Here is a 15,850-nt window from a genome sequence, read left to right as displayed (position 1 = left end):
GTTATACACCTACACACACTTAAACACATTTATACACACAAATACACACACATTTACACACACACACACACACACACACAGTTATACACCTACACACACTTAAACACATTTATACACACAAATACACACACATTTACACACACACAGTTATACACCTACACACACTTAAACACATTTATACACACAAATACACAAACATTTACACATACACACACAGTTATACACCTACACACACTTAAACACATTTATACACACAAATACACACACAGTTACACACACATGCACAGTTATTACACACTTATACACATTTAAACACACATGCAGAGTTATACATACTTATACACATTTATACACACATACACACATGTACACACACATTCACAGTTATACACATACACACATTTACACACACACATGCACACACATACACACAGTTTTATACACACTTATACACATGTATACACACATATACATATTTACACACACATGCAGTTATACACACACTCTTATACACAGTATATACACACATATACACATACACACACACATTTACATACACACATGCACACACATACACACAGTTTTATACACACTTATACACATGTATACACACATATACATATTTACACACACATGCACAGTTATACACACACTCTTATACACAGTATATACACACATATACACATACACACACATTTACATACACACATACACACACATACACACAGTTTTATACACACTTATACACATGTATACACACATATACATATTTACACACACATGCACAGTTATACACACACTCTTATACACAGTATATACACACATATACACATACACACACACATTTACATACACACATACACACACATACACACAGTTTTATACACACTTATACACATGTATACACACATATACATATTTACACACACATGCACAGTTATACACACACTCTTATACACAGTATATACACACATATACACATACACACACACATTTACATACACACATACACACAGTTTTATACACACTTATACACATGTATACACACATATACATATTTACACACACATGCACAGTTATACACAAACTCTTATACACATTTATACACACATATACACATACACACATGTAGACGCACAGTTATATACCCACCCACACACTCTTATACACAGTATATACACACATATACACATACACACACACATTTATGCACATACATTTGCAAATACCCTTTGAAACAATAAGCTACTTGACCCTTATGTCTTACCATTTTAAGAGCTAAAATTTAATCCAAATGAAGTGTCACTATACATTCTTTACTTTGGCATTAAAAATTAACATAAAAAAGCTGCAGCCATTAGTTTAGCAAACAAATTGCAAAATTAACATGTGTACTGATAAGGTCAACTACCTCTACTCTACTAGTGTACAGGGACACATTTCTGCAAGTTGACAAGAATTATATTGTTTTATTTAGGACAGGGCCATGAATTTTTCAAAATAACAAAACACTGGAGTACCTTTTGAAATAGCTTCTTTTAGATGCAACTGGGATAAAATAAGTGGACTTTAAGGTCCTAAATTCAAACTAACATATTTATGTCATAATTTAATACTAGATAAATTAAAAACTAGTTATATTCATTATTAAATATGCCCATTATTTAGACAAATTGTTCATTTATGCTTTTTTTTCAACACTGTTTTAATTGTTATGAACCTTGAAACTGTGGTTGGCTACCAAATTTACTACATTTGTCAGGATCAAAATGACAGCCACATTCTAATTCTGTCATACAGTTTACGGGCTAAATAGTAATTTCCAGTTAAAACGGTTGTGTCTTCTAATTAAATAGGATTACTGTGGGTTTTTTTTCCTCTGGATTATCACAAATTAGCTACAGAATGAGTTCAAATGGAAAAGTAAATAAGCAGAAGAGAATTTCACAATAAACAAAAATAGTAAAAGATGATCAGAGGCCACCAAAGCTGTTCCAGTGAAAGCAAGCTGCAAAGTGTCAGAAACAAAACCAAAAAAACCCCCAAAAAGTAATAAATCACAAAAACATACCAATGACCACAATAGTATTACAATTCTGAAATAACGTATTAAATATTTTATTATGGGGCACCTGCAGAGCACGGGAAGAGCAGAGGAAGCCCTTAGAATAGGAACTGTCTGACCTAAGGAAGATAGACATTTTGTTCTGCAATCACAAATACAGTAGTCTGGAAAATGAAAAGCCGGCTTTCATGAACCCCTAGCCTTGGTAGCACAATCATCTTTACGTCACGTGCACAATGTGCACTATGTGCCAAAAACCCTGTGGCACACACCCGCCCCCCGCCGCTGTAAAACTGTAGTAATCAGTGTGTGTATATTACAGACAGTTTATTTATGTGACACATGGATACTGATACTTTAATAATATTGTGTGACGTGTTATTCATGTTATTATTATAATATCCCCTCTGACTGCACATGCATGCGACTCACTAACCTGTCTGTGGGTGAGCGCAGTGTAACCCTAGGAGGCAGCCATTGCACTCTAACCCTTGGAGCCACAACATCGAGAGCACCGGCTGTCACTCTATGGGGCCTATTTAACAAAGGTCTGTCGGACCTGATCCAATAGTACGGATCAGGTCCGACAGACTTTGCTGTATGCGGAGAGCAATACGCTCTCCATATTCAGCATTGCACCAGCAGCTCTTGTGAGCTGCAAGTGCAACGCTGCCCCTGCAGATTTGAGGCCAATCGGCCGCCAGCAGGGGGGGTGTCAATCAACCCGATCGTACTCGATCGGGTTGAATTGCGGCAATCTCTGTCCGCCTGCTCAGAGTAGGCGGACAGGTTATGGAGTAGCAGTCTTTAGACCACTGCTTCATAACTGGTGTGGCTCGCCAGAAACATGGCCCTTCAAGCTCCATCCGGAGCTTGATAAATGGTCCCCTATGTGTGTTCTGACCAGCAATAGCACCAAGCACAGACTGACTTCCTCACTATCATAGATACAGCACACAGAGAGCAGCGGCACCTGCTGGCAGGAGGAGGGACATGTTTCCTTTATTTCACAACACTGCCAACATTTCCCTGCAATTTCCTTTGAGCTCTTACGTAAGTAAAAACAAGCTGAGCTGCCCACCCCTGTCACGCATCTTCTCACAACCAGTGTAATCATGTTGATCATCCAAGAAGCCAGCAGTCAGAGTGACTGCAACCCCCCCATGCCCCCCCCCCCCCCCCCGCAGAAAAGTTACAGCAAAATATTTTTTTAAAATAATAAAAAATGTACATTTAAAAATCCTTAGTGCTGCATAATTCAGCTGCCTCCACTTGTGGCGGGCCTTCTAAATGCCGGGCCCTCTGACAAGGACCGAATCGCCCAACTTGTCATTATGCCCCTGCATCCTCAACAAGTGACATCCTGTCATAGGATTCTTTCAAACAGAGGATGCTTGGCCTGATCTCAAGAGGGACTAATAGAATATGGGGGGCATACCTAACGTATGGGGGACAATACACTGTGCCCAAATTGCTCTGCGGTTACCATGGAATCCGCCAATGGCATATCGCATCTGCCAACACTCTCATTCTCTCAATGTCCTCTTTGTGTTAAATGGCAACATGCACATTATGAACGTGTTTGTGGAGTATCCTGGATTCACTCATGACTACCATATCCTCAGACACTTGTCTGTGTGGCCAAAGTTGGATGCTACAAAGTGGCATCACGGATGGATCAGTATTCAGTTCTAATGCACAGCATGCATACTTATATTTGCAATGGACAGTACAGGACTGGAGGCCCCTTTAAATGCACTCAAGCATATGTGTGTACTAAATATGTGCCAACCAAGGTTTATTTTTATCTATAAAACTCTAATGTTCTCTACATCACTAAGCACACTGCCAGTGGCGTCACTAGGGTTGGTGTCACCCGGTGCGGTAAGTCATGGTGTCACCCCCCCCCCAGAAAGCAGACACACAAAAACACAGGCAAACACACATACAAACACTCAGACACACTTAAAAACATACTCAGATGCATACATAAACACTCGGAAACACACTCAGACAAACACACACACAAAAACACTGAGAGACACACACACACAAAAACTCAGACACACACATACAAAATATGTAAACTGCACTGCATTAATTATAAAGCTCATGCCTAGAGCTGCTCCCTGGCTCAGCAGAGCATCAAATGAAAGATAAACAGAGCACTCTAAAATAAATCACTGAAGAAAAGGTTTAGGCGCGCAAACTATGAAAATTCTGCTCTCTGACTCTGTTCCAAGTCTGTCAGTGCACAGCCCTGGGCCGCATGTCACTGAGCAGTGAGCACAGATAGGCAGGCAGGTTTAGGCTAGCAGCGCAACTTTGCAAGCCCCACGGCACACCCACAACATTCATAGTGAAATTGGGCAGGGGAGGAGCAAAGTACAAACAAGCAAAAGCAGCCGGGAAAACTATTTGTTGAAATTGCAGCACTGGCTCAAGGGGCAAAAAAATTGTGTGTCTACAACTTCCCCGGTCCCACTAATGTTCATAAATGCCAGCCTCTAATAAAATAATCTATGCATCTCAACATTGTATTTCTTTGAATTTCAATAAAATTAAAAAAAAACAAGTTTGGTGTCACCCCCTGGAGGGTGTCACCCAGGTGTGGCCCGCACCCCCGCACCCCCCTAGTGACGCCACTGCACACTGCCATGCAATGTTCCTCGTCACGTCTGCAACAGCACAGGGATTCTGCAGGCACTGCGTACTAACAAAAGAGGTCTACGCATGACAAGGCAGGGGAGGTATTTCAACACTCTGCGAGCCCAAAGGGCACTCAATCACAGACAGCACAGAAGGCCGGTGGCAGGGTCAGCAACAGTTGCGGGATCTTCACAAGAAATCTCCAAACATAGGACATTCAAAAGAAAGCATTATTCATTTTTATATTAAAGTGCTTGAAGTATGACAAAAATATCTTATATAAAAACAAAAAAAAATGTTACATAAACACGTCATGATTTACGTTTTCTAAAAGTAGGAAATTTACGGCAAGTCGACCATATATGTTCTTTTTTAATCAGTGCCCTAGAAAATTGCACAGTATCCAATACAAGTTGAAATAACTGAATCTGCCTACTTTGATATTAAAAGGGAGAGTCTAGTCAAAATTAAAATGTCATGATTCAGACAGAGCATGCAATTATAAACAACTTTCCAATTTACCTGTATCATCAAATGTTCTTTTTCCGCTTGGTATTCTTTATAGAAAGCTAAACCTAGGTAGGTTCATATGCTAATTTCTAAGCCCTTAAAGGGCCACTAAACCCAAAATCTTTCTTTCATGATTCAGATAGAGAATAGAAATTTAAACAACATTACAATTTACTTCTATTATTTATTTTGCAAAATTTTTTAGATATCCTTAGTTGAAGAAAAAGCAATGCACATGGTGAGCCAATCACACAAGGCTTCTATGTGCAGCAACCAATCAGCAGCTCCTGAGCATATGTAGATATGCTTTTCAGCAAAGAATATCAAGAGAATAAAACAAATTAGATAATAAAAGTAAATTAGAAAGATAATCAATATAAAGAAGGGAGATACTACAGCAACCGCAATTAGATTGCTATAATGCATAGACAGGGATTGCAGCACATATTTTTTAATTTTTAATTAGCTTTGAAAGATTCTAAAGCTCCGCTAAAATAGCGGTGTGTGTAAATTTATACTCATTCCCCACATTCACATATGCTACCCAGCGTCAATGTTGATTAGAAGGTTACCACTAAATTAAAGAACACATTAATCGATGAGTCAAGAAGCGTGATTGGACCAAGGCACAAGCACAGATTCAGCTGTGCAGTTTTATTGTAGTTCACACAGAATAAAACCAAAAAAGCAAACAGAGATTAGCTGTTTAAATTGACAACACCTCAACTAGAGGGTGGTTACGTGTAAGCGTAAAATCTGCCACCATAGTGATCATTGAAGATCTATGTCAAAACAACACATGTATACAGATAAACAATTAGTGAATTCACTCAAACAATATTGTAAGATGTAAAGTGTAATGCTTAAGTCATGTGCACTATACCTGAATTTGGCCAAATTGTGCAAATAAACATCCTCAAAATAATTCTGATAGAGGACAGTGTAGTCTGTAGGGGGCAAATAAAAACAACACCAGTAACAGCGGGCACCACCAACTATATGAGAGGTATCAGGTGTCATGTTATAACGTATCAGGATCTATGTTTCTTAACCCCAGTATATACAGACTAACTGTAGAAAACTTAATAACATTAAGCAATATACATATGCTAATTGAACAGTATTTCCCAAGACCAGTAAAAGTTATGGGGATAGTATATAACAACTCCAGTATTCAGCAGGCACCACCAAAGATAAAGGTATCCGGTGTCATGAATAATATCTTTTCTGGATCTATGTTAGGACTACCCCAAAATTAATCTTTTTCGGTCTTTTACAATTGTATAGATATTAGAAATAAATTACAGAGCATTACAATTCATTGTACTTGATGCATGACAATATCTGAATAGCGAAAGGAAAAATGTACACAGGTAGTTGTTATAATAATATAGGTGGATAGCCCTTTTCAGGGCTTAAGCATGTCCCATAAGTAGGAGCTGTGTGTACAAATGGTGCATTGAAACATCTTCGGATATCCATATAAATGAGCTGAAAAGTCAGATGGTAAACGCTCAGTTAGTTATACAACCGTGTCTTGGCTTTCTGTAATAAAACTTCCAAATGGTTTCCGTGTGTAGATAGACTTCAATTCAAACATGCTACATTCTAGCACAGCGTGGACGCCACAGCGATCTGTCCTTCGTGCATGTCCGTCTCCACTTCTTACGTCACTGCCAGTGACGTAAGAAGTGGAGACGGACATGCACGAAGGACAGATCGCTGTGGCGTCCACGCTGTGCTAGAATGTAGCATGTTTGAATTGAAGTCTATCTACACACGGAAACCATTTGGAAGTTTTATTACAGAAAGCCAAGACACGGTTGTATAACTAACTGAGCGTTTACCATCTGACTTTTCAGCTCATTTATCTGGATATCCGAAGATGTTTCAATGCACCATTTGTACACACAGCTCCTACTTATGGGACATGCTTAAGCCCTGAAAAGGGTGATCCACCTATATTATTATAACAACTACCTGTGTACATTTTTCCTTTCGCTATTCAGATATTGTCATGCATCAAGTACAATGAATTGTAATGCTCTGTAATTTATTTCTAATATCTATACAACTGTAAAAGACCGAAAAAGATTAATTTTGGGGTAGTCCTAACATAGATCCAGAAAAGATATTATTCATGACACCGGATACCTTTATCTTTGGTGGTGCCTGCTGAATACTGGAGTTGTTATATACTATCCCCATAACTTTTACTGGTCTTGGGAAATACTGTTCAATTAGCATATGTATATTGCTTAATGTTATTAAGTTTTCTACAGTTAGTCTGTATATACTGGGGTTAAGAAACATAGATCCTGATACGTTATAACATGACACCTGATACCTCTCATATAGTTGGTGGTGCCCGCTGTTACTGGTGTTGTTTTTATTTGCCCCCTACAGACTACACTGTCCTCTATCAGAATTATTTTGAGGATGTTTATTTGCACAATTTGGCCAAATTCAGGTATAGTGCACATGACTTAAGCATTACACTTTACATCTTACAATATTGTTTGAGTGAATTCACTAATTGTTTATCTGTATACATGTGTTGTTTTGACATAGATCCTCAATGATCACTATGGTGGCAGATTTTACGCTTACACGTAACCACCCTCTAGTGGAGGTGTTGTCAATTTAAACAGCTAATCTCTGTTTGCTTTTTTGGTTTTATTCTGTGTGAACTACAATAAAACTGCACAGCTGAATCTGTGCTTGTGCATTGGTCCAATCACGCTTCTTGACTCATCGATTAATGTGTTCTTTAATTTAGTGGTAACCTTCTAATCAACATTGACGCTGGGTAGCATATGTGAATGTGGGGAATGAGTATAAATTTACACACACCGCTATTTTAGCGGAGCTTTAGAATCTTTCAAAGCTAATTAAAAATTAAAAAAATATGTGCTGCAATCCCTGTCTATGCATTATAGCAATCTAATTGCGGTTGCTGTAGTATCTCCCTTCTTTAGATTGATTATCTAAATATTTCAAGGGTCTGCACATTGGTTATTTTTTCCTTCATATAAGGTTTTGTCTACACCTGGGCGTTGCCATATAGTCCTAGGTAAAGAATTATTAATCTGGCTTTACTAGCCTCCCTTTCCCTACCTTTTCTAAATTAGAAAGATGTTTAAAATTGCATTCTCTTTCAAAATCATGAAAGAAAACGTGTGGGTGTCATGTCCCTTTAAAGGCCAACTCTTATCTCAATGCATTTTGACAGTTTTACACAGCTAGACAATGCTAGTTCACGTGTGCCATATAGATAACATTGTTCTTACTCCATTGGAGTTTTTTATGAGTCAGCACTGATTGGCTAAAATGCAAGTCTATCAAAAGATCTGAAATAAGTGGGCAATCTGCAGAGGCTTAGATACAAGGTAATCACAGAGGTAAAAAGTGTATTAACATAACAGTGTTGGTTATGCAAAACTGGGGAATGGTTAATAAATGGATTATCTATCTTTTTAAACAATAAAAATTCTGGTGTAGACTGTCCCTTTAAGGATTATTTTAAAATTATTATGCACACATTTCCTTAAGTGGTACATGTTCTCATCAAATGTTTCTGTAAAACTTGGCTCAGTGTCTGTACACACATCAGATTTTGTAAGCTCAGTTTGAACGTTCAGGATCTCATCTTTTTTCACAATATCTGCAAATGTTAAAAAGGGGTTAATGTCATATATATATTAATTTTAAAGACGTTTAATAGTCTTTAAAATTACCTTCCCCTCTGGTGCAATAGAGAGAATTTCTTCCATTACTGCCAAAGTACAGTAGAAGCTGAAATTGCCCCATCTCCTCTCTTTGTTGCTTCCAACTCAGGTATTCAAGGGGGACAAAGCGTCAATCTATGAGTTTCACTTGGGGTGGATGCCAGATGCGCAAATTCTCTGGCATCCACTCTAAGTGAAACCCGTGGATTGACGTTTCACCCCCCTTGAATCCCCCAGAGAGTGGAGATGGGGGAATTTCTGCTTCTACAGTACTTTGTCAATAACAGACAAAAAATCTATAGCGCAATTTGCTGGCAGTGGCGATCCGTTAATTGGAAAGTAGCCTAAATTATTTGCTATTAAAAGGATATAGGTAAGGATATAGTAAATAGGTAAGAGTAAAAAGTAAGTAGTTCATAGTCAATAAGAAATAGTTAATAGTTTTTAGGTTAAATTTGTAAATAATAATAGGAAGTAGTTCATAGGTAGTACTAGGATATAGTTGTTAATAGTTCATCTTTTGCATACCTTCATCATTGTTTTTTTCTTTCTGCTCAGAAATGTTTTCATCTGTGTAATTACCAAAAATCTGCATTCACAAATAAAAATAAAAATATTAGTCTATATCTGTGTATACATTTAAATTTGTTAATGTTTGACATCTTATATTGCAAATAGTTCATTAAATATCAAGTTACCTGAGGAATCAGATTTCAGTATAGGGAAATTTGGCATTTCTGGTACAAATTAATCTTGAAAACTATTGCTATAACGCAGAGTGTTTGAAATATAAATTAAACATTTTTTGAAGCCAAACAATTTGTACATCATTTGACAATGGACATTTAAAAAAAATAAAAATAAAGATTACCTTATCTTCACTGTGTACATTGTTTTCAATATTTGCGGGACAGGAGGGGGACACAGAACCCACATGATAAGAATGTGATGGGTCCTCAGAACAAATAGTAATCTGTTGCGAAATGTCAGAAACTGGATTTTCCGCCATCAAAAGGTTCAGGAAATCTTTTTCATACTGTATAAATTTTGGTTGTCTAATTTTTCCAATTATGTTCTTAGCTTTTAGATTTCTTTCCTATGGCATAGAAAGTCCATGACTCCATTCAATTACTGTTGAGAAATTCACCTCCTGGCCACCAGGAGGAGGCAAAGAACACCACAGCCAGAGCTTATGTATCCACCCACTACCCATTCTCCCCCAGTCATTCTTTGCCTCTGTAATTTAAGTCCCTTAATAGGTTGTTTCCCTTTCATGTAAACCTCTTAGTAAGAGTATTGGTAGCTGTTAGCTGTTGAATGTCGCAGGGAACTTCTCTGTTCTCATTTCAACTATGTGTGCTAACACCCCCTCTTGGCAACCAGTGTTCAGTTTACACTGCTTTTCTTTCTTCTCAGGTCCCTGTCAGATGTCTGGATGAAGCTGGCAGACTTGGAAGTGCTGTGTCTGCCCCACAGCAGGCTCATAAGGTAAGTGTCTTTCTTTATTATTTTAGGACACAGGAGGACACTAAGAAAGGAGTTATATCTCCTATTTACCCTGAGCCTTGGGGACTTTATTAACAATCTTTTTACATTAAGGATTTGTTATTTTAACTTGGGCAGTGTATATTTATATATATAATTCAGCAAAGCACTGTGCACTTTAAATCTGACAGATCCAGTTATAAGGATCATTGTCAGCTTGGGAGAGGCTGTCAGGAATTTTCAGGGGTAGTACTAAACAATGATTCTCTTTTGCCTCATTTGAAACATTATTTAATGGCTTTCTTAGAATTGAGTTTGACCTCTAAAGCCGGTAAAAATGATCGGCGCCATTGTTTATTATAAATTACACCACAGTTTTTCTCTTCTTCTCGCCCTTGCGATCACGTGACGCTTAACGCGTTGTCCTTTTGCACTAGTCTTTCCGGTTGTATGATCAGCAGCAGAACGGGAGTTTGCTTATCCAAATGACAGAATCGGAGAGCAGGTTGAAGCTTTACCTTCGATCTGACTGTGAAGCAAGCTCTTTCTTTGTCTTAATCAGTTTTTAAATAAATTATTTTGCCAGATTACTAAAGTGCATATTCCGGTCTCTGAAGGTTAGGTAAGATACTCCAGTCTCTGCTTTAACGTTATAGACTATTTAACGTGTATTATCACTATTATTATTATTATTATATTAATTTATATATTAATTATTCAAAAATAATTTTTATTAATTTCTATTCATTTTATTTCTATATGGATATAGATAAAGACATCATTTTGCCATTTGGTGATAAATGTTTCTTCTGTGAGGAAGTTATTGTTATTCCTCCTGCACATTTTTTTTCTACGTGTTTGCCTTGTATGTTTCATTAAAATCTAAAAAAATTAACCCCTCTGAGCCCTGTACTTCTGAGGACTCTTCTGCTCTTGACATGCCTCATCTTTTCTCAGTCCCCGTCCATAATAGTTGCAGCAGTAGTGCCCTGCAGCTCAGCTCAGTCTCTTTTGGGAGGATTTTTTGTTGCCAGGAGACTTTACAGCACAGCTTAAATCGGCTGTTTCTGCTGCGCTGCGCTCCTTACCTATAGCAGGTAAGAGGATGAGAAAATCTAAACTTATTTCCTCTGATTTTGGAATTTCTTCAAATGACAAGACTGTGTTAGTCAGTTTATCTCAAATTTCTGATGACTCTACTTCAGACAGTCCAGTAGAGTCTGAGGAGCTTAATTTCAGGTTCAAGCTTAAATACGTTCATTTACTACTTAAGAAGGTATTAGTTACTTTGGACGTTCCAGAGTGCAAACATTGGAAACTCCTAAAATTTCAAAACTATACAAAGTTTATGAGATTAAGTACAAATCTCTGGAAGTTTCTCAGTTCTTGATCGTATGTCTGAATTCATCACTAAGGAATGGGAATAGCTGGGGATTCCTTTTTCTCCTTCCCCAAATTTTAAGAGGATTTTTACTGTTCCTGACTCTATCCTGGATTTATGGACTTCTGTTCCTTAGGTGGATGGAGCTATTTTCCCTTTGACTAAGAGAACTACTATTTCTCTAGAGGATAGTAACTCTTTTAGGGACACTATGGTTATAATATTGGAGGGGTACTTAAGAAGAATTTTTATTCAACTTATTCTTCTTTGGCAACCGGTTGCAAGTATACCAACGGTCGCTGGAGCTGCTACATACTGGTGTGACTCATTGTTCGAATTATTTTAGAGGAGACTCCTTTGGAGGAGATTCAGAATCAAATAATGGCTTTGAAGTTAGCCAATTTTTTTTTTTTTTTTTTGCGATGCTAATATGCTGGTAGTTCGCCTGAGTGCTCAGTCCTCAGTTTTTTTCTGTCCTGGCTCACAATCAAGACTTCTTTCTTTCCCTTTCAAGGAGAAGTCTTTATTTGGCCCTGGTCTTGATTCCATTATATCCACAGTGACTGGTGAAAAAAGGGCCTTCCTCTCTCAAGGATAAGAAGGCTAAACCTAAGGGTCGTCAGACTAATTTTACTTCCTTTCACAACTTTGAGGGACAAAAAAATCTTCTTCTTTTTCAAAGTCTAAACAACCTAAGAGCTCCGGGAAGCCTAACCAGCCTTTGAACAAGAATAAGCAGTCAAAGAAGCCTTCTTCTGACAATAAGTCAGCATAAGGAGTGGCCCCATATACACATATAGGGAGTAGACTGTCCTTCTTTCGAGACACTTGGATTTGAGATGTTCCAGATCCTTGGGCAGTGGAAGTGCTATCTCAAGGTTACAGGTTAGGTTTCAAGTCTTGTCCTCCAAGAGGCAAGTTTCTCCTATCAAGACTCTCTCTTCAAACCTGGTGAAAAGAGAGGCCTTCTTAATCTATGTAATGGACCTATCTTCCCTGGGAGTGAATTTTCCGTTCCCTCCTGCATATCAAGACCTAGGGTCTTATTCAAACCTTTTCATTTTCCCCAAAAAGGAGGGATCCTTTCGCCCCCTATTCTGGATCTAAAGTGTCTCAACAAATTTCAAAATGTTCCGTCCTTCAAGATGGAGACCATCAGATCCATTCTTCCATTGGTCCAGGAGAGTCAGTTCATGACCTCTATAGACCTACAGGACACATACCTCCATGTGCCTATTCACAATGATCATTTTTAATTTCTCTGGTTTGACTTTCAAGGCAAATATTTTCAATTTGCAGAATTTGTAGCCCTTCCGTTTGGTCTGGCTACAGCTCCCAGAATATTTTTGAAGATTTGGGGGGCTCTTTTAGCGGTAGCAAGAACTTAAGGAATCACTATGGCTCTGTACCTGGAAGATATCTTGGTTCAGTCTCCATCTTTTCAATTGGAAAGATCTCATATCAACGTTCTGTTGTACCTTCTTTGCTCTCATGGGTGCAAGATAAACCTGGACAAGAGTTCTCTAATTCCAAATACCTGGGTTTGTTTTCTGGGTACAAACATAGATTTCGTCTCCATGAAGATCTTCTTGACAGAGTTGAGAAAATCAAAACTTCTTTCATCCTGTTTCTCCCTTCAATCCTCTACATGTCCTTCAATGGCACAATGCATGGAAGTAATTGGTCTCATGGTGGCTACCATGGACATTATTCCTTTTGCTTGCTTCCATCTGAGACCTCTTCAAATATGTATGCAAAAAAAATGGAACAGCGATCATTCGGATCTATCTCAGTGACTTGTCTTAGACAACCACACAAATTTCTCTCTTGATGGCTCTATCAGGATCATCTGTCCCAAGACATGTGCTTCTTGAGACCATCTTGGGAAATTGTGACTATGGATGCCAGCCTCTCAGGCTGGGGAGCAGTTTGGGGCCCCTTAAGAGTGCAGGGATCCTGGTTGCCAGAGCAATTTGTTCTCCCAGTAAACATTCTGGAACCAAGAGCTATCTTCGATGTGGTCTCAGAGCAGGCGGACAAGTTAGAGAGCAGTGGTCTTTAGACCACTGCTTCATAACTTCTGTTTCCGGCAAGTCTGAAGGTTAGCCGGAAACAAGGGGCATCAAGCTCCATACGGAACTTGATAAATATACCCAATAGTCCTGTATAAAAAAGGTTTTCAGATAGGGTTATTGACACTCTGATCCTGGCTCAAAAGCCTGTAATTCGTCGGATGTATCAAAAGGAATTATTTTCGCTCAAAACAACTGATGACTGGGACCTAGATAAATTAGATCTTGAGGACCTGTTTAATGCAGACAAAGATAAGGACAATGTTAAACTTACTGACTTGTTTATGACCATGGAGAGACTAAAAATAAAAGAACAGAGGCTACGGCTAGATAACTGGCTGTTTGAAAAATATATTAACAAAGGGAGGACTGCGGTTGCAGAAATTCCCCACGTTTGAAGATGAAGACAAGGATTTCATTGCAGAATGGAACGATATGCCCACAGAGTTTCATAAGACTAATGGGACTATTAGTCAAATATACGTTGTCACAATTATCATTACTGAAAGACAATATTATAAAAACACAAACTGAAATAAATAATTTCAAAAGTGTTGAAGAATATGAAATTTATGATACCATACTCCATCAGGCAGTTGAAGAAGCCAGAAATCAAATAATTAATTTGAAGCTTTTGAGAAACAGCTAATATTATTGAAATAAACGTGTCTATGTGTGGAAAACTAACACTAGAGTTTTTAGGGCTGATTTGAGAGAGCCTAATTCTAAAGAGAAAGGGGTTAGGCGTAGAAAATCTTAAAAAAATTGGAAAAAGAAATCAGTCACATTTAATGACATAAAGACAACCAATGATGATGGCTCCTCTTCAAGCAAAGAAATGCCTACATCAGATGAATTTGTACAGTCAGATACAGAGGTAAATATAGTACAAAACAAAAAAGCCCAGAAGGATAGGAATACTAGGATTTAGGAAATACAAACAGCAGAGTTAGGAGCAAGGCCCAAGGAGAGAAGGGAACACCAAAAACAGAAGGGGGGACATACAGCCTAAGACACAGGTTTTTCACAAGGACACAACAGATATGAAAGGTAGAGGTATAAGGGCAAGTGTAACTCAAAACATAAAAATCAAGCAAAATCGTTGCCAGTTGAGGAGACAGAAATCACACATTTTAGAGAATAGAAGTGAAAATGCAGTAATTAATTTATCTTCTTACAAACATTCAAATGAGGAACTCAAAGTTTTGAACTATGTTTTAGGTCTCAGCCCTAGTAATGATTTTAACCTTTCCCAAACACTGAGGGAGATTACAAGTTGTGCGGTACGGCTCTACTGCTAAAAAAAATTACTTGAGTGCGGTATGGTCAGCTCACTTGTATTACAAGTCGCGTGTTAAGGCTTTAACGTGATCATTATATCCTATACCGCAATGATCTATTCCATAATCAAAGACCAGTAGTTATGAATTTTGCAAAACAAACATGTTTCACAAAACTCATAAAAATATGTTACAAAGTACACTAACACCCATAAACTACCTATTAACCCCTAAACCGCCGTCCTGAAAATCAAATCTAATCTAATACCCCTATAAAAATAAAAAAGTCACCCCAAAATAAAAACACACCCTTATCTAACACTAAACTACCAATAGCCCTTAAAAGGGCCTTTTGTAGGGCATTGCCCTAAGTTTGAAAGCTCTTTTAATTTAAAAAAAATACAAATTACCCCCTAACAGTATAACCCCCACCAACCCCCAAAATAAAAAAGACCTAACTATAAAAAAATCTAAGCTACCCATTGTCCCGAAAGGGGCATTTGTATGGGCAATGAGCTCTTTTACTGCCCATTAAAAAAAATATAAACAGTGTTCAGCCCAGCACTCAACGGTCAGATGCAGGTCACTCAATGAATTGGTCACTTAATTAATGAATTGAGATTCCAAATTATTGAAAATATACCCAGACCCTGCAGAGGGGGAGATAGAGAACAGCTGCT

This window comes from Bombina bombina, chromosome 4, assembly GCF_027579735.1.
Source record: "Bombina bombina isolate aBomBom1 chromosome 4, aBomBom1.pri, whole genome shotgun sequence".
Classification (NCBI taxonomy): Eukaryota; Metazoa; Chordata; class Amphibia; order Anura; family Bombinatoridae; genus Bombina; species Bombina bombina.
Note: the sequence above shows the minus strand (reverse complement) of the source record.